At 29.4% G+C, this 23,593-nt stretch overlaps 1 protein-coding gene and 1 non-coding gene across 7 annotated transcripts in view; both read left to right on the forward strand.

The window, feature by feature from the left end:
- Khc-73 (Kinesin heavy chain 73) overlaps positions 1–23,593 on the forward strand; it is a 121,245-nt gene that overhangs the window by 2,245 nt on the left and 95,407 nt on the right. The window lies entirely within an intron of this gene.
- Positions 13,548–13,670, forward strand: LOC136986425 (U6atac minor spliceosomal RNA). The gene has a single exon (XR_010882482.1). It is a non-coding gene; the product is annotated as a U6atac minor spliceosomal RNA (small nuclear RNA).

Consider the following 23,593-nt stretch of genomic DNA (forward strand, 5'->3'; position numbering starts at 1 on the left):
TTGGATTATTCAATAATTATTTAAGAAGAAAGGAACTAGTCTATAACAATTTAAAAACAGTTATGCTCTATATTAAGTACTGATGACATGCAAATTCCTAATGCATGGCTTGACAGTTTAATGCTTCGTAAAAGGTAAAGGTCATCACATATTCCAATTAGACCCTTCAAGAATGGAAGAACTTCCTGAATTGTCAAACAAACATTATATTGCAATATTTTAGACAATAAAAAGTCATCCTGTTCTGCAGTTTTCTGTTAAATATCCTTTCAAATAAACCGGACACTTTGGTATATGTAGGAAGTGTTTACTATGTTACATCACCTCTGGGGATGATGGCGGTTTATTGAATAGTAGGTGGAATGAGGAGGTATGAAAGAACTAGCACTTATTAAAGAGAACCATTCTGGACTAGCTTTTGGATAATGATGAGTACGGCTCCACTCGGATGTATCACAGCATGTTTTAGTCAGGAGCCAGCTGAGCTACTGCTGCTTCCACTTAATAATACAGTACTTCACATCTTTACACATACACTCATTGAGGTAATTAAGCATCAAAAGCATATTGATCAGCAGTCAAATAAACAAAAACTTTATCATTATTTAATTATTATCACTTTAATCATCTTATCGACACTTCTGTACTATGTTTTAATAATAACTTTTTTTTGCAATTACAAAATAATTGCTGCTTGCTGCTGTCTGATAGAGTATACAACAAAATCCTATCAAATTTTATTAAATTTTAAATTGTATGCCACATTATATTTTTACCATTTTATTTTCTTGCCAGTATTAATGCTTTTTTAACATAAAATGTCTTATGTGAAATAATAATTTTAATAAACTTATAAATTACATTAAAGTAACTAATCTTGCCGCCAACCACCTTATGCTATCTGGTTACGAAGGTCATTGTGGTTCGAGGCTATCTTTCTACCGTGGGTGACGTCAGCGACAACAATACACTATAGATGACGTCATCACTTAAGATTAAAAATATTCCTTTTTTATTTAGTAGGCGTAAATGTATAAAAAAATGTATTACATTCTACTTTCGGTATTTTAAATGATTTTAAAGTACTAAATTACAATTTTTGAATAATTTTACTCTGACAATTTCGTTTTCTTAAAATCTAGGCCACTGAATTATTGCTTTTATTATTAATTACATCATACAATTTAGTTTTTTTATCATAAATTTTTTTGTTAACCTGCTATTTTATTGCGTCATTAACAACATTCTTCGACGTTTACGAATCTTTAACGCCATTGGTTAGCATCTTATCGCACACTCCATTGGTCAAGATCGGATTATTCTTACTTTTTACGTTTTTCAAATATTTTATATTTTTCTCTTTCGTCGAGAGATGAATTTTTATAATTATTACGTTTAATATTCTGAATTATACGTAATGACGGCAGAAAAACTCATGTTATTGATTTTACTGCAATAACTAACGCCATTGTTGTGTGAAGGAATGATTCATCACCGTGATACTGAAGAAAAAAAACATTATTAAAAAAAGTGTTCCCCATTTCCTGGTGGAATAACCGTCCACGTGTGTCGTGTCATTAACAAAGTCTCGTCAAATCTAAACATTGATGCGAAACTCAACGGAATGGTCGCGTATAGAAGGGCATGCAAAATTAGAGGAAGCAGGGCGGAAATCTCTTATTAAAGAGTCTTAATCATTTTATAAAATGCCCTTTTTTAGTCCTAAACTTCCGCATTTGCCGAAGAATTGCCCGGACCTCTTATATCACCTTTATTGCTGGTATTAACAATGACTAATCATAACTAGCGTGACTGGTTAAGAGATTTATTCAGATGATTCTGGCCAAGGGCAATGTTTATACATTTTTTCCCCCTCCTTCCTTCCGTATCTTCCGTATCGTGACTTTTACCCATACAAAAACAGCTTTCTATAAACCTCATTTGTCGAATTAGTCCACGTCACAGATTTTGAATATTCAAATGCAAAAAATAGGTTCTGTGATAGTAGCTCCCTACTGACGTAGTTAGGAACATTTGTCACGGTCGTAAAAGTGTTGTTTTATTTATTTCTCGATTTTTTCCCCTCCCTCTCTTTATCCTGATTTGATATTTTGATTGGAGTTCATCGAACTCTGACCTCGAAATCGTCTAGTACGATGTAGGCTAGTGTCATATTTCTTTTGTCTTAATTTTTATGGTTATGCAGGTCGTTAACCTTAGAAATTCGATTGAGTTATCATCAGATAGAGTAGAAAAGCGAGGTCGTTGAAAAGCCAATCCCTTTGCTTTTGTATTGAAGATTTACTCAACAGATAGGAACTTTCCCTATGTAAATTTTCTCAATAGAATTTTCCTTAAGCTACTGGGGAGGGGGAAAATGCTGCATTTGGATTATAAATAATCGTTATGAAATGTATACAATCAATGGAAGAATTATAGCAAAAATACTTGTATTTGCAAACAATTAAGGCATATTTAATTAATGATAACCTTCATTTAGCTGTGTTGTTTATAAGCTTAAAATTTTCTGTTCTTCTTCAATGGAGTATTAGTTAGATTTATATAACATAAGCCAATTTAATTAACTAAATTCTACCATTTACCATTAGTAATATGGCTAGATTTGCTTATAGATTGAGAGCTGTTGCTTTATATTACAGTTTAATTAATACATTTTAAAATATAAATTTGATTCTGAGCTTAAAGTTTTTACTGAATAATATATAATTTACAGTTTAAATTTTTTTCTTAACTAGATATAATATGTATCAACTATATTATCATATATTTGGAAAATGATTATAAATTTTGGTTGTAATTAATATTTTAAAATAAATATTGATTCATGCTAATACAGTTTAAAATTTAAAAGTTTTCATTTGTGGCTTGCTTATATTTTAAAATTCTGCTTGATACATTTAAGATGAGTAATTTATTTTGATGAACATTCTGAATTAAATATTTATTTTGAAATCTTTTCATTTTAATAGAAGAGGCATTGAATGTGAAATTATTTTAAATATCTGCAAAATTTTTATGAGATGATTATCTTGAATATATTAAGTGTAAAATTAGCATGCACTTTTTTAGATTATCCATACATTTTTCCTTATAGTGCTAGGAAAGAAAGTGCAAAATATTTGCAATATAAATATACTGTATATATATATATGGTGAGTTAACATGCTTATAGAGTTACATTTTATAAAATTAGCATTTAGAAATTAATTTAAAAGCCTGCATAACACTAAATATTATATAAAATGTCCTATTGTGTAAAGGATATTAACTTAAATTTAACATTAACTTTTCTCCTGCAGAAACGCCTTATTGCAGATGTAATGAATGTTAATAAGAAGTAATGTTAAATGATAATCAAGAATCTGAAACAACTTCTAAGATTTCAAATGTCATTTTTAATATTAATTAGGAAAATTTGTTAAGGAGGACCGCTAATGAAAATTTTTTTTCTATTAGTAGCAAGTGGAGAAATGTGTAGAGAGAATTCATTTCCTTACAAACTTTACTGTTTTCCATTAATTCTAAATTTAATTATTGGCAAGAGAATATTTAATTCTCTCTGGAATGACAAAAGATGTCATTAATAGGTAATAAAGTTTTAATTTGAGGTGCAAGAGAATTTCACTTGGAAGAATTATAAGCATTGCTCAAGTTTTTAGCCTAGAGCTGGAAATCTAACTTATGATTGCAATTTATTATCATTGTAATGGTCGTAAGAAATTTAATAATTGGGAAGAGTTTTCTTTTCTTTGAGCCAGTTTGCTTGCAAGTAATCACTTTACTGTCAAAATTTTTTAGATATTCCTTGACTAAATATAAAAATCTCTGTTGTATTGTTATGTGATGAATCATAAATATCATACAGGGTCATTGCCACATTAATTTGCACTCATGTTCAGTCATTGTGAATCTTTTCTATAGCGTTTTATGTTATAGCCAGCAAATATTAACTTATTTGTTCAGTCTGGTTGCTTGTTATTGTCGTAAATTACTGTTAGGTGGAGTTCTAAAAAAGGAAAACAAAATAGCTCTACAAACTATTAATAATCTACAAAAAATTATGATTATCAATGCTGCAGTGTTGATTTGAATTTCCTTATTTTTTTGACACACAAATAATTATATTTTATGCACTGTTGATTTTTAATATATTGGGTAGACATCCTTTTATAATAGGAAAAATTTTGTCAACAATGTGTGCAAAAATTGTTGCTAATTATTCCTCATTTTTCTCGATTTCCTTATTTTCTAGATTTAGCAGAAAATGAACTCTTTAAATTCCCAGTGTTACAAGTGAATTGTGCAATTATTTTATTTTTTTTGTTTGGAATTTTGATGATGCATTCCAGATTTCCTTGTTTTTGTAGAAGTCTGAAGATGCTAAAATTTCCTTCACTTTCATAGTTTTGTATGGGTTAATTATTTATTTAAGCTGGAAAAAGTTTTTCTATTCTCAGATATAACAAACAATCTTTATATAGATATATATATTTTTTCCTTGTTTTCATTCTTCTTCAGTGAAAGATTGCCTGACAAAAATTCAGACATTTCACGCATTTTTAATTCACTATGCTTCGATGGTACGTGTAAATTTCCCTGGAATAATGTGTCAATCAGAGGTGATAGATACGTGATTCTTTTTCTTATTCAAAGCATGTGTTATAACCACCGAAGCCATTTTCCTTCTGCAGCAAATTTTGATTTGACAATAGAAGTGAATCTCCTTATTATGGCCGGAAACAAAGTCTGTGAACCGAAGATCGTTTCAAGAACGAAGGGTTGTTAGTTGCATGGATTGACACACATGGTTTATCTAAATACAACCATAATAAACATACACCAAATATAGAAAGGAGGGAGTAAGAATAAAAGAAAACAGCAACAACAACAACAAAAAAAGCTCTCTCTCGATAAAGGATTTTGTTTCTCTCATAAGAATTTCCATAATCTGAAAATCAATACTATAATCAATACATTGTATATATACTTTTTTCTTGGTTAGAAGTAGCGAAGCGTTCACAAATGCGGTGACATTCTAACCTTAAAATGTAAGTAACGTGACATTTTCTGACCTTCGTTCCGGAATAAAAAAAAAAACCTTTTTAAAAATAAGAAAGTGATGCATATAAATATAAAAATTTAAATATAAATTTAATCATATTCCGATTATAAATGAAGATTTATTGAGATATTGGCACATACCAGAAAGGAATAGTGCGTCGAATCTGAAAAGTTTTACTTACTTTCCCTCTGCTAGAAAGGTAATATTTGGCAATCGGTCAAAAAATGACCCCCCCAAGATTTTTTAACTTTTGAACTCAGAGGACCTTGAAACGTCGAGAAATGCATAAAAACTAAGGTGATTTTTCTGTATGTATAGATGTTAGTATGTTTTTGTTCCGTTTGAAGCTTAATAACTCTCTGCTTTTTGTCGAAAATTTCTGAAATTTTGCAGGGATGTGTGTCTATTAGGAGGATCGATGCTATTGGTGATTAAAGGTCGAGAGAGAGGGGAGATACACACGACCCCTTTATCTCCAGTAGGGTCGGACTTAATGACGATTTTACTCGTTATTAGCATTTACAACTCTATAAAACCAATCCCCACCCTCAAAATTAAGCTTTTTCACTATTTTATAATAGTTATATTAAGTTTTTTAAAATAAAATATGATAACAGATGGCGCTACTAAATGTTACCGGGAAAGTTAGGCAACTCGTTGCTGGATTTTTTACTGTGTAACAGCTAAATAATTTTACACAGGACATAGTTAACTTCAGGAGCTACCTTGCCAGAAATGTCCTTTCATGTACTGATTGAAATCGTTCAGCACAATATGCCACTGCTCTCTCTATGAATTTGAAGCTGAAGGCTATTTTTTTTTTTTTTTTTTTTATAAATTTCAGTGGCCTTGCTTGCTAAATATTCTAGTAAAGACTCACTATACCAAGCTTTCTACTACTTTGCAATTGAAGTTTGGGACAAAAAGCATTCTTCCATAATGCCTCTAGCGCCAACCTCTATCTTTCCATTACAATAGCAAATATTTAAATATTCCCCTGTCATTGTTAATGCCATAATTCTCTTCCTTGCCATCTATTTATGTAGTACTCAGAGTAGTATAGCTAAATAAATTTAAATGTCTTTTGAATTGATTTAAAAATAAATTTATAAGATTTGCAATGGTATGAAAAATATGCGAGTAATTCTTTTAGACGTTTATTTATTGGAAAAAAGCGTAGATTAAGCTTTCCAGACTGTATATTAGTGAGTTTTTATAGTTATATTTAATAGGAAAACCCTATAAAAATATATTTTTACCGTTAAAGCTGTTGTGTTACAATATAAAGGTTGATTATAAAGTCCTTGCACTGCTTTAATGATTTTTGAATGTATACATGATAGGAATACATTATAAATGGCATATAAAAGTTAAATTCTTAAAGTTTTATTACATCTCACACCTGTTAGATGGACTTCAATTCCAGGAACCACATAACACATCTTTTTCTTCTTCCATTTTCCATTTTCAATAGATTAAAGGATCTGAAAATAAATATATACAAAAATTGACGTCATCAGCGTACAAAATTTTTAGAAATTGAGCTTTTATGTGCTGTATCCATATTTGTCATATATCTATATTTGAGCGGGGAAATAATTGATTTATGTATAACGTGTAGCAGTTTGAGAGGGGGAAGAAATAAAGAAAATGTACAGCAAGAGAACGGTTAAACGTAAAATTAAATATTATTCAACACAATGAAAGCTTTTAAGTTTGTTGAAATTTGAAGTTCTTCATCACATTTTAATGAATATTTGCCAAAATTTGCTTTGGTAAGAAGAACGTTCTACAATACAGTTAACCTGTCGGAAACGGATTTTAAAAAACCTATTTTAACGGGGAAAATTCTTCGAAATGGAACGATTTTTTATGTTAAAAAGAACCTGTTTAAAACGGAAACCTGCCAAACCAGCAAAAATATCTAGTACCGTGCGATTCCGGTTTACACAGGTTTTACTGTATACATTCTAAATTTTTCTGTACGGAGATATGGATCACTTAGTGAAATGTAACAGTCCATTGAATTAATTATGAGTACGTAACAGCGATTTGAAGGGTATTTATTAAATAAAATAGCATTGTAAGGCATGTATAAAATATAGCGAGTAAAGAAACCACATAACAATAATTTTGCGAGTGTCAGAAGTTAAAAACATGTTAGAATAGATCTGTTGGATGTTACTGCAGTTAAACGTAACAATAAATTTCGAAGATATGTAGCAGTTAAAAACGTGATAAACCTAAGAGATCTGTAGCAACACGAAGGATCAGATTAACAGATTACTGTTACGTTACTTTAAATATACAGAAATAATGTAATCCGCTGTTAACAACAATGTTACATTCATTTAATAGGTAATTGAGTTGTGCTTCGAATAAAATAACATAGTAACAAATTAATAAGGAGTGTTATAATGTATATAAGATAGGCTTCATCTGAAAGTAGTAACAATTCAATAAAATTTATAACAGTTATAAGAACGTAATAATAAATCCGTGTTAACTGTAACGATAAATCTTTAAATAGCAGCAAAAAGTAATAAATTCACGTGGAGTCTTAAGCAAAAATGTAAAAAAAAGGTAACAACAATCTGTTCGACATAAAGGAATTAAGAGAACGTAACCGTATACATGTGAAGGTGGCAATTTAGATTCAAATCAAGATGTGTATTGAATAAAACAACACAAGAATTTAGTGTAGATAGGCTTTATCACACAGCATGTAACAATTATATATTGATATGCAGCAGTTACTAGAACGTAACAGCAAATTTATAAGATGTGACTGCTGTTAAAGTGACGATAAATCTCAAAAATAGAAGTATAATACAGTTAAGAAAAGTAATAAATCTGCGGGGGTATAGTTATTAAAGGAAAACGTACCGAATCAATAGAAATAGCAGGAAACTTTAAGAGACTTTCAAGGATGTTTAGAAAGCAAAAAGTGTAACAACAAGTCTGAAAAGATAGGAAATGATTAAATGAATTTTTAAAATAATAATAATAAACGAAAATTTTAATTAATTTTCTACACAATCAGTGAAGATGTAGTTATAATGCATAATGAGTAATTTACAAATTAAAAGATGGATATACTTAGAAGGTTCTCTATGGAAAACAAGAAAAAAAAAAAAAAATTCAAATAAATTTGTTCCATATGCAAAAATAAGTATTAAAGAGTTCCTAAAAGTTTAGTGGAAAGAAATTAAATATTCAGTTGTAAAATTTACATAAAAATAGTTTTTGTATTACTCTTGGGAGTGATCGATTTTTCTTAATTTCTAAAGCTTCTTTTTTAGTCTCCTTTTTCACAAAAATTGATCTTTGTCTCATTCATGTTTTTACTTTTTCAACTTATCTTTCATTTATTAAATGGTTTATTTTAAGCAATCAAACTATATTTTTACGTTTTAACAAGATTTTTGGATGTAGTTCATTTTCTCCCAACCATTTTCCAATTTAAAATTGATGAATTTGACTTTTTTTTTTCTATGAACAAATTAAACTTTTGTATCAAAGTTTAAATAAATAAATATATATATTTTTAAGTGTTTTTACGTAATTTCTTAAAAGATATAAACTTACTCATATTTAATTAAAAAAAAAAAATTTTAGCTAAATGTGTTAAAGATTAAATGTGTGATTTTAAAAAATGTTTTTTGATGGTTTGTGACGTGTTTTTTACATTTTTATAGATTCCTCCCTACTTTGATATAACTCAGATAAGCTTAGAGGATAGTCCTGATAGCCAGTGTAAATAAATTCTTCGGTAATATTTAATATATAAAAATTCGTATTTTGTAAAAAGCTATGTAAAAAAATCTGGAAAATAATCAGAATAAAGCTGCAAAAATGAACTTTCTCGCCGTTGATCAAGATTAGTTATGAAAATGTCACTTTTGATCATAGAGGAGTGATGCAGAAAACGTTACATCTTGTTCAAATTTTCCTTGTGCTATGAATAAATAAAACAGAATAAAAAAAATAATAATTTGTTTTTTATTCTAAAAAATAATATATTATCTTCCAGATTGCGCCATTATCAAGTTAAATAAATCAGCTGGTAATATTATTAAACCAATGATTTATAAAATTACATTTTTCTATTTATAAACCAAATGATTAATAATTATAATAAATGTTTAATTAGAATTGAATCATTTCTATACTTTGCCTAGCTACTGTTATGATTTAATTTCAGTTTAGAATAGCAACATTTATCGATTTGAAGCAGCGAATCGACGTTGTTTAATGGAAACTACCTTCAACACCTCGTTCATCGCAACAAATAATAGGAAGTAAACACGCTTACAGTTTAAACAAATATAAATTCCCAAAACTGTTAACGGCATATTTTTAATGCTAAACGTTTCAACTTTCTAATATTTTTTTTTTCTCTTCCTTTGATAAATTATATTCTCTCATCGAAATGCGGCCGTACCTTGCTGAAGACGTGGCAAATTGCCCAAGTTGCATTGTTAGATCCTTTTGCCGAAACCTCATAAAAATGGTCTATTTGTGTAATGCCGTAATTAAATGTTAAAAAAAAGAACTAATAACTAGGTTTGATATAGTCTTCTATTAGATTTCTTTTTGCCAAGAAAATTTTGGTGGTTTCCTGAATACTCTTCTTAATGCATATATTCATAGCAATATCGACCTTCCAAGAACTTCATGATGGCATACAAATTTTCACTCTATTGTAAGGATCACGCGTTTATTGTGAATACAGATTACCTTTCCTGTACTCTCTATACAAATGTTTTTACCAATAGGACCGTTCTTGGTTTGAAAAGTAGCTATTGACTGCTTCTACTGTACGCAGAAGCTGGCCTAAGATTTTCATAACAAATCCTTCTCGGATGCAAAATCGATTAAAAGAAAATTTAGGAACCTCTCCAAAGCATTTGCGTCACAGTATCAACATTTTATTCCTTTTTTTTCCCCTTGCAATAACTTTAAGAATTCGAGACGATAATTTTGAAAACTCTTGAATAATAATACTTTTATTTTATTGAAGGCTACTTCTTAATCATACTTAAACTTGTTCTCTCAATTATTTCTTCATTATTTACTAATTCAGAATTAATCCATTAAGAATTTGATGTTTTGACAAAAATGAAGACCGTTTATTCTTAATTTAATCTTTATCAAATAACTTAAATTACTTATGTCTGTATCAAGCTGAGAACTGGATAAACACATTGTTAAAAGGTTGCTAATTTGATTTCTGTTAGAATTTTCTATACGATCTCTTGATAGAATATAAGATAAAAGCACAATATAGATTTATTTTGTGCTTTTATTGATGTGTTGCGTGATGATTTGTCTTATTTCTTCTTTTTTTTCTTCCTTTTTGGTACTGTCTTTTCCCCATTAATTCTTTTCCTTGCAGTTTCATAATGCGTTCATTCCACCATATTCTCTTTTCCTTACATACTTCAGAGATTATGAAAGTTTTTTTCAAGTTTCTGGATGGATTTTTCGTATATCCAGTGTTGTACTTGCACTTACAAGAGGGATTCTTATTAAAAATTGATGAATCTGGATCCTCATGGTGCTTATAAAATGGAGGCTTAAAATGCGCTTTAAAAGAGTCAGAAACATCTGTTTCTAGATCTTTTTTTTTTTAAAAAAAAAAATAGTCTAAAGATTTATATTTTAATTATGTTTACTTGGCAGATGTTTCGTTTCTGTTCATATAGAATTCATCAGACGTCATCGCAAGTATGAATTTTGATGAGTTTAATGGTTGCTTCTAGATAAATTTGATTAAAGTTTAATAAAACAGAAAAAAAGCGCGCATTTTACAAATTTATAAATGAAAAAAATCAGGAATAAAGCCCCAAACGAACCGAATTTTTTTAAACATTTAAGTCAAACACTAAAGTTTAAAATTTACAATAATTAAAATCTTGCAATGTTAGCATTTTATTTCTGCACCCAGGACCAGATTTGTACATAACCGAAGCAAGCTGCAGCTTAGGACCACGAGTTATCATGACGATAGCTTAGAGCCGCATATTTTTACATGTATTTGGTGGAGAAAAAGGCCTGTTATGTTATAGCTTAGGGTCACAACAAGTCATAAGTTCAGCCTTGCCTGTAGGAGCCGAATGAAAAAGTATGATTAGGAAAAAAGTGATTTTTTTTTTAATTTAAAGATAAATGTAAACAGTTTTTGATAATAGTTTTAAGTCGTCAATCATGATCGCGTAACACTTAACAAAGCTTCGAGATTACGTTGACAATCACGTGATTAATGGGATGCAGAAAAATCATTTCGATCAATAAGAGAGAAAAAAAAAGAAAAACCCGGTTTGATTGTGACATCAGCTTAAAAGGCATCTCTAAATTGCTACCTTATCTCAACTCTAAAGAAAAATCTAGATCATTGCACTTATCAAACATAGTAATCATCATATTATATCTTGTAGTGTTATATATAGACATATAATGTGCAAAGGCTAATTTTCTTCAAGGTACATTTATCAATTGACGTTTATATATATTATATCTTCATGGACTCAGTATCATAGAGGATAGATCAGAAAATTCATAGTGTGAGTGCAGCGCAATCAGAATAAATGGATATCCATATCAAAAAATGCTTGGTGATCCATCTCTCTGTGGTGCAACTTTATCGAAACGCCCGTAAATATTACGTGATTTGTGAAAGACCCGTTTCGTGTATTAAAAAAACCTTCTTATTTTAAGTGCATTTATAAGACTCTGTTAGTTACATTCACGAAATTTTTAAGTGTTCGTAAATAAAATTTTTCTCTCGAGTGTATTTTCAAAATTCCTCTTTACTCGTTTACAAAAGCCATTATTCGCGTGTATTTTATAAAATATTTGCTTAAAATTTGTCTATGAAAGATTTACATATCTTGGATGCGTATCAAAAATTCGTAATTCTGCTGTTTTATAATTTCCGCTAATTCGAAAAATTTTTGCATAGTTATAGTGTACATGTAACATTTATGCTAAATTATATCAATATAATAGATACAATTATATCTGTATGAATACAGAATACATGTACCGAAATATATGTATTTTTATACTGGAGCATATGGTTATAAATTTACTGGTGGTAACATAAAAATGATCATTGCTCGGAGGTTTATTTTGTATGCGGTTTCCTGAAAAAATGGCCGCTATTTAGAGGTGGCCATTATTGGAAGTTCAATCATACGCATGTATTTAATTGCATATTTATAATTTTATATGTATGTCGGTGAATGTATCTATGTATTTTTTATCAAGTGAAGTTGTGATGTTCAATATAATTATTTAACATCACAATGTATCTATATATATCTGTGTGAATATATCTTTTGTATATAGGGTTACATTGAAGTGTACACAAATCTCTCCACAGAATATAATTTTCATACATAATTAAACATCTACGATGCATATTTATAGTCGTAAATACTTCAAAATGTCTATTAATAAATAATAGATGTAAACATCTTTACAATACATTCAGTGTCCGCTACAATTAGCGTAAGGCATATATATATATATATATATATATATGTATGTATGTATGTATGTATATTTATACGTTCGTGCATATGTATGATTTGTTTATTCTATAAATAGAGTTTTAAGTTTACGAACGCGCCTTTAAATAATATTTTTTGATTTAATGCACCCATGAGTCGTTCTTCGTTACATCAACATGCGTTCGCTTGCGGCACTTAACATAACTATTCTATATAAAAACAAAACTTTCAGCTCTATTAAATCACATATCGGCTGATTGGCTTCGTGACTCACAAACAAATTATCATTAGCGAGTCTAAGCACGGCGCAGACATTTTTTTTTTTTTTAAAGTTGAGGGAGCAAGTTTATCTTCTTCTCGCTTGTTTTCGACATTTTTTAAGCACTCAAATAACATGTGGTTGGTGTATAACGTGGTTTCTTCTTTACAATAAACTGAATGCGTAGCTTGTGTATGACTCATTTTATTTAAAATAAACAAAATGATAGATGAATTTTGTATACAAATCATCTTATCTACTGTATTTATGCATTGTGACATATAAAAAAAATCGCCCATTGTGTAAAGGCATATATACAAGGGTATCGATTTTTTTCTCCTATAGAACGTCTTTAAATATACATACAGTATATATTTATTGTCGGAATATTAACTGTAAATGCGACAATACGCTTACGAAACGACATTACAGACGTCGAATCAGCTGACTCGTTTCAAGGTCGAGTATTAGAGATTCGCGAAATTGCGATTTTTATTCCTTCTAATTGTCGTAACGTTAATTAACTCAGTAATATCATGCAAAATTATGTTAGATACCGCCATGTGTTGAAATTTTCGTGTTTTTATTGTATTCTCGCGAGATTTTCCAACCGTATGTAGAGGGACACCGCATGTAACGAGTTCGATTGAGAACGTCATATATATACGGACTGGGAACATTGTAGACTGTGTTGAATGAAAGGAGAGACGGTTAGCACTCCCCTTGATAAGGACGGAATGGCCTCTGGGCCTCAACACAAATACGGTTAAGGCACTGCCGCCTACTTAGCGGCACTTAACCAAATTTTTTTGCTTGTTTGGACCCCTCTGTTTCGTCATCACAGATTAATGACGTCACACCGATCCGACTTACATGACGCATCACGCTTCAGTTAAACTATGTCTAAATTCGATACACTAGGCTTACTATTGTTATTGCGTATGCATCATAATATGCTGGGGAAGGCTCCATATTTTTATATTTCTTTGTTTATAGATTTAGTTAAATTTTGAAAAATGTCATTGTTCTTAGTTTATTTTTATAACGGGGTGAATCATAACAAGTCAACAGGTGTCCTTAAAATAGGGCAAATATCTCTATACATCCAACTGTGTGCCGTACGGATAATTAGAACGTCCGTTAAATAATTCGAAATGGTATTTTTAGTCGGGGGAAGTAGTGTTTTATTTAACATACACATTAGCGGTTAATTATTATTAAAAGTAGAGTAAACTGTACTCCACAAGTTGACGTTTATTAACGAGTTCCTTCTCATTCATCCTTGAAAATATGTATTTTTATTAAATACCCCGTCCGAGTAATGGCATGGCCTCTTGTTGCCGTGACAACAAACTGCTTAATATGCTCACTCCATGTTTGCTGGCACGATATTTAGAGCATGATATGAAGTGTCTCATTGATTTACTGTTTACGGCTGGTTTTTCGCATTATAACCACCATTTTTTTTTTTGTATTCAGTCCCCCCTATTTAAAATGTAAACCACTACGCATTGCGTATGTTAAAAAGAATTCTACTGGAGAAAATTGATATTTTGTTGATTTTTACACGACTAATGACAGGAAATATTTATGAAACTAACTGGCAGTAGAGATTAATAGGCTCAGGATATGCGGAGTTACGAGTCGCTTGGGATATCCCTTCTCCAATGGCATGACTCATATACTGTTGACTCACACACTGCTTTGGTTTTCGTCGACTCCCATTTTTCACATTGAGTGTTTATATACGCTATATCTATACATAATAAATTTAATTCTACTTACACGTAAACTGATCTCCTAATCTGTTTATAAGGTTACAAATCATGATTTAGTAATGAAAGTATTACATGTTTAATACTTATAATCAAGACTGTATCTAGACGATCGATTATATAATGGTGTATAGGTATTAAAATATATATACATTTACTCTACAATAGAAGAATGTGCCATTTCGTTTTCGTTCATTGACCGAATTGCTGACACTTTTCTTGATTTATAAATCACTTGCCGCCATTTAATTGTAGGGATTTAAACGTGCCATTTGATAGTTTTATAAATAATTTGTTTTATTTTTTTTAATTAAAATAATTTCTTCCAGATTTAATTATAATTATGTAATTAAACGAATTTGGATTCGATCGATTCGTCTGTACGTGATTTTTGGTTGTGATTTAAATGAGGAATCTTTTACATGGTAACATGAAGACGTCTTTAGGAATTTTAAATTAAATTTCTCTCTGTGTTTCTAGTATTGGATTTTTATTTATGTCGTTTCTTCGCCATTTTATTCGGTAGCTGAATAATTTAGCATTTATTTTCAAAAGCGATCGTGAAAATATGATAAAGTTTGTATTTCATTAAATTTTAAACATGGAAGAAACTAGGTTATTGTTAGATAGGTATGCGTTTTTTTTTATATTAATTTTATTTAGTTTTTATACATCATCTTCAAATAGAATTCTTCCTGAAGGCTAATTCAAGATTAATTTAAAACATAACTTTTTTTCTCCCCGTCTTCTTTAAAGAAAAATATTTAAACTCTCGTATAAGGTTTATTTTCCTTTCAACTATTGATCTTCATTCTTAAGTGGATAGTCATAAAAATCTAACCCGAATCATTTATATTTTATTATTTTTCTTTAGAAATCTAAGTAAATTACTTGAGCTTAATAGTATACTTTAATTAAAGTTGGAGCTTTGTAATGTGCGGGTACTTGAATCGGTAAATGTCATCTAACCGAAGCGCTGCAACAAAAGCAAATTTTCTTTGATAATTACAACATTAGTGTCTTCTAATTTGTTCTGTTTTTAAAACTCGACACTTTATCCTGTGACATTTTTCTTATCGTTTTTTTTTTTTTTTTCAATTGGGACGTAAAACTCCGGAGTACATTTCGAAAAAGAATCATTGTATCAGCTACCAAAATAAAGGTATTTTCTGATCGTAGGATACCTCGTTCGGCTACTTTACTGTTAAAGGATGCTATTTCCCAAAGGATACAAAATCTCGACAGCCAAACGTGCTGGGTAATTCTATCAATCGCTGTGTATTACACCAGAGAAATCGTTAGTCTTTTCAGTTTTTCTTTCCCTTCAGGTGAAAAGAAAAGACATCAATAATGTGAATGTTGTTTAGTTAGAAAATCTCCAAATAGATTTACTCTGAAACACATATCCATAAAAGTAATCAAATGTTTTATGATGCGGAGAAAGTCTTATTGGTTTAACGCTTAGAAATGCACAATGTACAGTACCAAGAGTGTACTGTATTAGGATTTTTTGCAGTTTGAATTTCAATTGCAACATGATTGATGCACAGTGTACCTTCCATTTTAACATCTTTATGCTTCTGATTTTCTATATTTACTGATTAATCGCGATTGCATAAATTGTATTTACTGTTAAGAAACAAGCTTAAAGGCGGTTTGCAAGACAGTGAACTTTTATAATCTCGAAGTATAATCTGTTCAGCACCAACATTTCAAATGCGAATAAATGACTAAGCTTAATCGTTAGCTTTAATCGACGTTGTGGTATCTTACTTAGTAATCAAGGAGAAACGAATGTGCCTAATTATATGAAGCAGTATTAATTAAGATAATATCTCAAACTAGGCTGAAAGTAGCTATATAATGGAAACATTATCTTACACACAAGGTATCATTTTATTTGTGAATTACACAATTTCTCCGAAAGGAAGAGGATTTATAATGAATATCATTCGGCAACAACTGTAAACTTTCATATAATTTCTATAATTTGAACCTGTTCCGAAAATAAATTATATAGCATTTATCAATTGTTGAATTAATGTATTTACTACAAGTATAGTTTCTTTATTAAAGTAAAACCCGTTCTTAATACATATAAAGATTAAGTGAAGATGATAAATAAGAATTATTAAGACTCGAATAAATTAATCTAGAAGTTTAGAAAGCGAAGCCTTCATTATGATAAGCAAACAGATCTTATTCTCTGATCCTTTAAGGGGTGACCTCCTCACAGCACGAACGACTCTTGGCATCTCGTAAATCGACCAGCTTAACCGCTAATACTGTGCCAACTACAGAAGGTGAATTATCATCCAGTTCATCAATCAACAACGTTCGGGTGTGATTTCATCTATCGTGTAACTCGTTTTCCATTAAGGAACTTAAATGTGTATGTTTACTTTACACGCTAGTGTAATTTTCCTCCTATACAGGAAAGGCAGCCTTTACCTTTAGATTTCTTTTAGTACGTTTTGTGGAGATAAAAATCGCATTATTTATTTTTAATTATATTTCAATCTTCGTATTTCTAGAATGATTTTCTTCACTTTCCAATTTAATCCGGGCAAAAAAGTTTCGCGAAGCAATACGAGCCGGCGATTTTATTATAATCAATTTCCGTTTCAAAGAATGGTTGGGCTGTCGAAGCAGGTGTTCCTGATATGTTTCATGTCGTACCAATGATTGAAGTAGAACACTAATGAAGAAGAGTACGACACAACGTCGCCATCATGTTTCCATTAAACCTCGATTCAGCAGATGAATGTCGAAGGTAACATTGCTAGACCTTGAGACTTCATTCTGATATAACTTATTTATTTTACAATTAACCTGATTGAATTTCTGAGTTTTTCCCCCTCTATAAAAAAATAATAATAATAAATTCCCAACAACCCGCTGGATTTTTAAGTACAAAGATAATTCTTCTACACGATTTTGTATCGGAATAATTTGTTTATGAGCTCAATTTAGATAAAATATTTCGTCATTAACGTGTATAGATTGGATTTCTGGATGGATTTTTTTTTTTCTCTCTCATATATCTTTAAGTGAACTGTTTAATTACATTAGTGTCAAAGAATATGTACTCGTACGGTACGATCGTGTTTAATTAAAACATCTGTTTTCTATGCAGGTAACTCTAGCCGAGTTAGAATATAATTTCGTAATAACTGGCGACAAAATTCCCCCTAACGATCAATTCTAACAGTAAAGTACAATAAGATACACTTTTTTATTTTTTGTATTGATGTACAATCGACCATTCGTGATGTGAATTATATCTTCCTTATTTCTATAAGCTTATAGTTTAGATTATTGAGTTTTCGTGTCTATTTTTTTCTCATTTTACGTTACGCTTCCGGAATATATATCGAATTTTTGAAAATAGAATACAGTTTAATAGCTGTTTTATTCAATTTCGAAATAAAACTTTCTTTTTTTTTTATTCCTCCCCGACATTGAATTCCGTTAATAATTGTAAATCGTTAAATCGAGTTTTTATGAATCCAGACTTTTACGAAATTCTAGAAAGAGAGAGGGGGGAAAGTTGTAATTGTTCACCCATCCTTCATATAATTTATTTTTCTCTTCACTTGGCGGTGTTCTTTAATTAGTGGCTAATTATTTTAATTATATCTCGACACGTCGTCTCTTTTTATAGCTGTTGTATGATACACAGGGATTAGGAAATACGTGTTTTTCTAACTTAAAATTTCTATATCTGTGCCGACATTGTATATAAATTATTTATCTTTGCTTCATGCCGTTTTGTTACGGTACTGCCCTCTGTTGATAAAATTTCGTATTCCGATGTTTGAATCTCGATTTTTAAAAGATATTTTATGGAAACGTTCGATTTCACGCTCCGTAGCGTCATTCCCCGCCTTGTTGCTTAGCAACCCGAATCAGGAAATATGATAAGATTGAAATCACCATATTTTATTTAAAACATATATCGGAAAAGAATTAAATTCTATTGCTTGCTTAAAAATTTAGAATAAAAAGAAATAGCCGAGACCAATTTCTTGGCTAAAAATGTAATTCCTGTTACGGTCTGATTACATTTGCAATAACAACAAATCAAGCAGAAAGTTACACTTCATAATACTGAAAAATAAATGCTAGGAGGAGTCTTATTGGCTAAGATTTTACTACGCCTTAAACAAGTGACGTCACTATCTAATTTAAAAATTTGAATTTTAAGTAAGGAAGTGTTGCCATCTTATCAGTAAAAACTAAAAATAATAATAATAAATTCTAATCACGGAAAGTCAATATTAAGGAAAAGGCGTATTAATAATAATTTATAAATGTATAATAATAATAAGTAATTTAATTTTTATGACAATTTTTTTTTTTCAAATAAACGTGTAAGAACTATTACGTGCAGATTTTTAATTACTTTTTTGCAAATCTATCATTGAGGATAGATTATTATTATTTTTTTAAAGTAGTATTTGATATGGAGAAAAATCGTTATTAATATTTTAATTAAATTTGTTTACTTTTAATGAAAAGTTAAATGTCTTCAAGATGAAAACTGTGTTCCTTACTGACGTTTTAATCAACGAAAATCGATTCTTTTTATTATCGAACGTTTAATAGCGTAAAATTTTAAATATTATTTTATGTTTAAATACCCAAGAAACTTAAAATTTCAATAATAAACGTCGATATTGATTAAATCACGACTAACGGAAATTAGATTACGTCAGAATTACCTATTTTAAAAATTTAAATGTCAGGAAGTTATCAGTGTTGCCATTTTAAAATGTTTTATCTTCTTTTAATTATTTTGTTTTTTTTTAGTTTTCGTTTTTAATTTTGGTCGAAATCGAATGAATAACAATTATTATTCCTCTAGGGGAATTTATATTAGAGAAAATAATGAGAGATGAATTATTATATGCACTTTTGTCGTAATTTCCGGCGTGTGGAAAAGAGAACTATATGGAGTAATATTTGACTGGAGAGAACCAACCATGTTAGCTGACTGGATCGATATTAGAAGTGCTCTGGCAATGAAAGAGAAGATTTTATTTCATCACTAAACTTACAAACATATTTCTAAGTTGCATTATAGCTTTGGCGATAAAATTTGCATTGGCTGCTATGAGAGAAGTCAAAAATGCAACATTTTAAATTATCATAAGTTATATCTCGTTGCCATCATAATTTCGAAAATTGATGCTTTAAAAATTAAGATAAACGAGTTATTTCTAGTGGAAACGTCATTTATATTGACCGATTAATTTTAATTTTTCAAGTTGTTTTATTTTCTGAAACTGTTTCTTCTTTGCGGTGATAAGATTAAAGGAGAACCATTAGCGCGTTTGGCGGGAAAGTTTTGGAATGGAGCCAAAGATTCGATGTTGCACTTGTGTTTTCAGGTTGAATTAATCCTCTCCTTGCTTCACGTTGACTATTACTAGACATATTTTGGATTCCTTCCAAACTATCGTCCTCTAAAAAAAGTATTCATTATAAAGTGATATCTTTTGCTGCGTCCGAAATACAATATAAATTTTTTTTTCTTTGGTGTTCCTCTGTAAAGAGTAAAAAATCATGAAGAAAGTGATGATTAAATTCTGGATTTTTCAAAATTCAACAGCTTAACTTTAGAGTTTTATTTGGGATTTTAAAATTAAAGATTAAATACAGAGTTGCTGAAGTTACCAAATTGCTTATCCAGAAAAGCAAGGAATCTCAACAGACTTCTTAAACTCCAGTTCTTACAATTACTCTAACAAAAGATAAAAATCATTTCAAAACGGACAATGAGATGTAACTACCGATGCTATTATAATTTTAACTATAGTTTCGGCGCCTCTATTGATTTTTCTCAGTAATTTCTGTGTGCTGTAACTGACTTTAGAAGATAAAAAAAAAAGAAACATTAGTTGAAGATCTGACTAGAATTTGTAAAGAAGCTTGAATAAATAAAAGATTTGTAAGAACAATTTTCGTAGTGGTTTTTTTTATGGCGAATTTATTAGATTTGTGGAGGGAAGAAAAATAGAACTTCGATTTAAAAAAATTAACAAAATAAAACCCGGAATTTCGGTTATTACTCCTAGTAACAAAAACTAAATTCTTCTTAATGAAAGTTTCGAAAAAATATATAAAAAAGAAGTAAATAAAAGTTTGAAATTCAGGCAATCATTAATCATTTTCCGTTGTGTATATTCTCTACTCTCTACTTTGTGTTTAATATTTAGGATTTCAAAGGTATAAAATTCTTCTTTTCTTAATACAGAAAACATGTTTTATTAATAACGGCAACTATAATAAAAATCATGTAATAGTTCTTGATTTAACTAGAAACTAGTTGACTTATCAAAATCACAAAAGCTTATTTTTTCCCTTCCTCTTTTGATAGCAAGTTAGAATTGCTTGAGGCATTCTTGGCTTTGAAAAGAATCTGCAGTCTGTCTACCTTTCCCATATTAGTTGACCTTTCTGTTCGAAAGTTATTCAATTTCTCCTCCCTAAGATCAAACTCTCAATAATAGCATCTGCTTAAAGAGCTTTCTTAACACCTTTACCCTCGCTCGAAGCAAGCAGAATTGACACGCAGGCAACGAAAAACACGCCAGATGACTGAATTTATTTATTTTAACAAGAGAAAAACACGTGTGTGATGCGTATTCAAATATATATTTGATGCTAATTTTTTTGCTCGAAGAACAAAAAACAAAAAATTCTCTCTTTCGTGCTAGGACATTTTACAAAAGATTAACTGCCATTTTTTTGTGCGCCCTTTCAAAATGATTGATTACGTATTTTTCTAGTAAATATTGAGCTTTTAACTGTTCAAAACTGTTGATTTTTATCATTCGCAAATAGATAAATGATTTTATCTGAACCCAATGACATACTGGAATAGATTTTTTGACATGTGATTCGGATTGCGTCGAAGTATCATCGTCATTTTCGATTTAGTCATCCGTCATTACTTTTTAAAACATTATTATTGCCATGACCTGAATACTGACACTACTTTTTTTCATATATATAACTTATATATGTATGTAATGAATATATGAAAGGTTGTAAAAATGTTATCGGCTATCTCTTTAACTGAAATTCTATACGTTTTCGATTAGCCACGCTTTGTTCTACAAAAATAATTAACGTCTGCAGGGAAAAAAGCGCTAAAACTGATTAAAAATCTCCATCCTCTTATAACAGCTTAAAATACAACATTTTTGTAAGAATCAAGTAGAAAAATTTAGATTAAATTTTTCTAAATTTAATCCTCTTTAAGGGTAGACTTGCAAATGTAGGAATTTTTTATGATTGATTAATAATTAATTAACTTACATTAAATACATAGAATGGGATATTTTATAAATTTAAAAAGTATTTTTAAAGTATTTGAAATCCCTTGTTTTTTATTTTCCGAATGTATTGCATTTAAAATAATTGTTTTTTTAAAGAATATTTGTTTTAAATTATTTTTTTTCAATTAAGGAAATCAAAATTAAATAAAGCTTGTAGAATATTAATTAATGAAAATGCTGTTAAGTAAATTTACATTTAACTATATTTTTCTTCTTAAATCAAAAGATTTAGTTAAATTTTTAAAACCGACTTTAATTTCCCTTTTAAATAATAATAATAATAATGATTATTTTTATAATTAGAAAAAGTTTAATTTTTCCGTAATTTTCTATATGTTGTTATTCTATTTGAAATAAATTATTATTTTAATAGTTAGAAATTTAATGAAGCTTAAAAAAAACTATTGCACGACATAGCGTGCGTGTCTTAATGAGTTCTACATTTTATATTTTTTAATTTTTCAATTCTCGTATTTACAATTTCATTTAAACATTTTTAATAATTAAAAATAAATTTTCAATCCTCTTTAGCGATACGCACGCCACCTGGTGTTTTGCGTTTATAACTTTTTTTTTTTAAATTTATAACTCGAAACAGGACGACAAGGAAGAAGACATTAGCGCTTTAATTTCAATTCTTTGTTTATTACGAGATTTTATTAATCAATTTGCCCTTAATTACATAAAATTTCTAAAGTTTAAAACATTTACTTTTTAATGATTAATTTTAACTCGAGTTTACTTAAAATACGAAGCAAAATATTGACTTACTTTCACAGATTTTAATTTAAAATCTGTTTTCACTCAGTATTTAATAAGGAAGGTTCTCTCCTCTCTCTCTCTCTCTTTTTTGTAACAGAGGAAATTATCAAAGAAACGCAAAAGATCTATCAAAGCGAATGTAGTATAGGAAATGAGTTCTGAAAGCAATAACGCCATCCTTTTTTCTCCTTCAGAATTACTTTGTCATCTAGGAAAGAAAGGAAAAAAAAAAAAAATAGATTTCTCACGAAAAGGATAAAGGAAACAATAATGTTTTACTTTAATAATACTGTAGTTTTGCGATTTTGATGTGATGGATGAGGACAAGCAAATTACGCATCGCTCAATCTATTTGGACGTGGTCCTGCCCCGTATTGAATTTAGCGATGTCCTAGGAATATCAGACAGACTAGGATTCTCTACGATCTTTATGCTCTGATTCTATCTTATCTAGGTTATATCTTTTTTTCTTTAACAGTTTAAGAAAATTGGTACTCACAAATGACGTCATTAAATATTTAAAACCTTTGATGACATCATTGATGAGTCACGTTATTTTTTATTTAAAGATTTGATAGATTCAAAAATATATTTTCTTAACGTTAAATATTTTTAATGTTAGAGAAAAATGCATATTTTTGTAATTCAATAAAAGTTACTTTTTTTTTTTATTGTGACAGTGGAAAATTATATTTTACTTTTTACATGAGCTTGGTCGATTTTTTAATGCTTGTTAAATTTATCTTTTGATTTAAAGGACAGATAATTTTTTTTTAAAATTTGACTGCATAATTTCCCTGTAGATTATAAAAAAAAAGGAGTTCGCTTATTTTTAAACTGATAAATATAAT

Source organism: Centruroides vittatus, unplaced genomic scaffold (genome assembly GCF_030686945.1).
Source record: "Centruroides vittatus isolate TY-2023 unplaced genomic scaffold, ASM3068694v2 scaffold_1015, whole genome shotgun sequence".
Lineage (NCBI taxonomy): Eukaryota > Metazoa > Arthropoda > Arachnida > Scorpiones > Buthidae > Centruroides > Centruroides vittatus.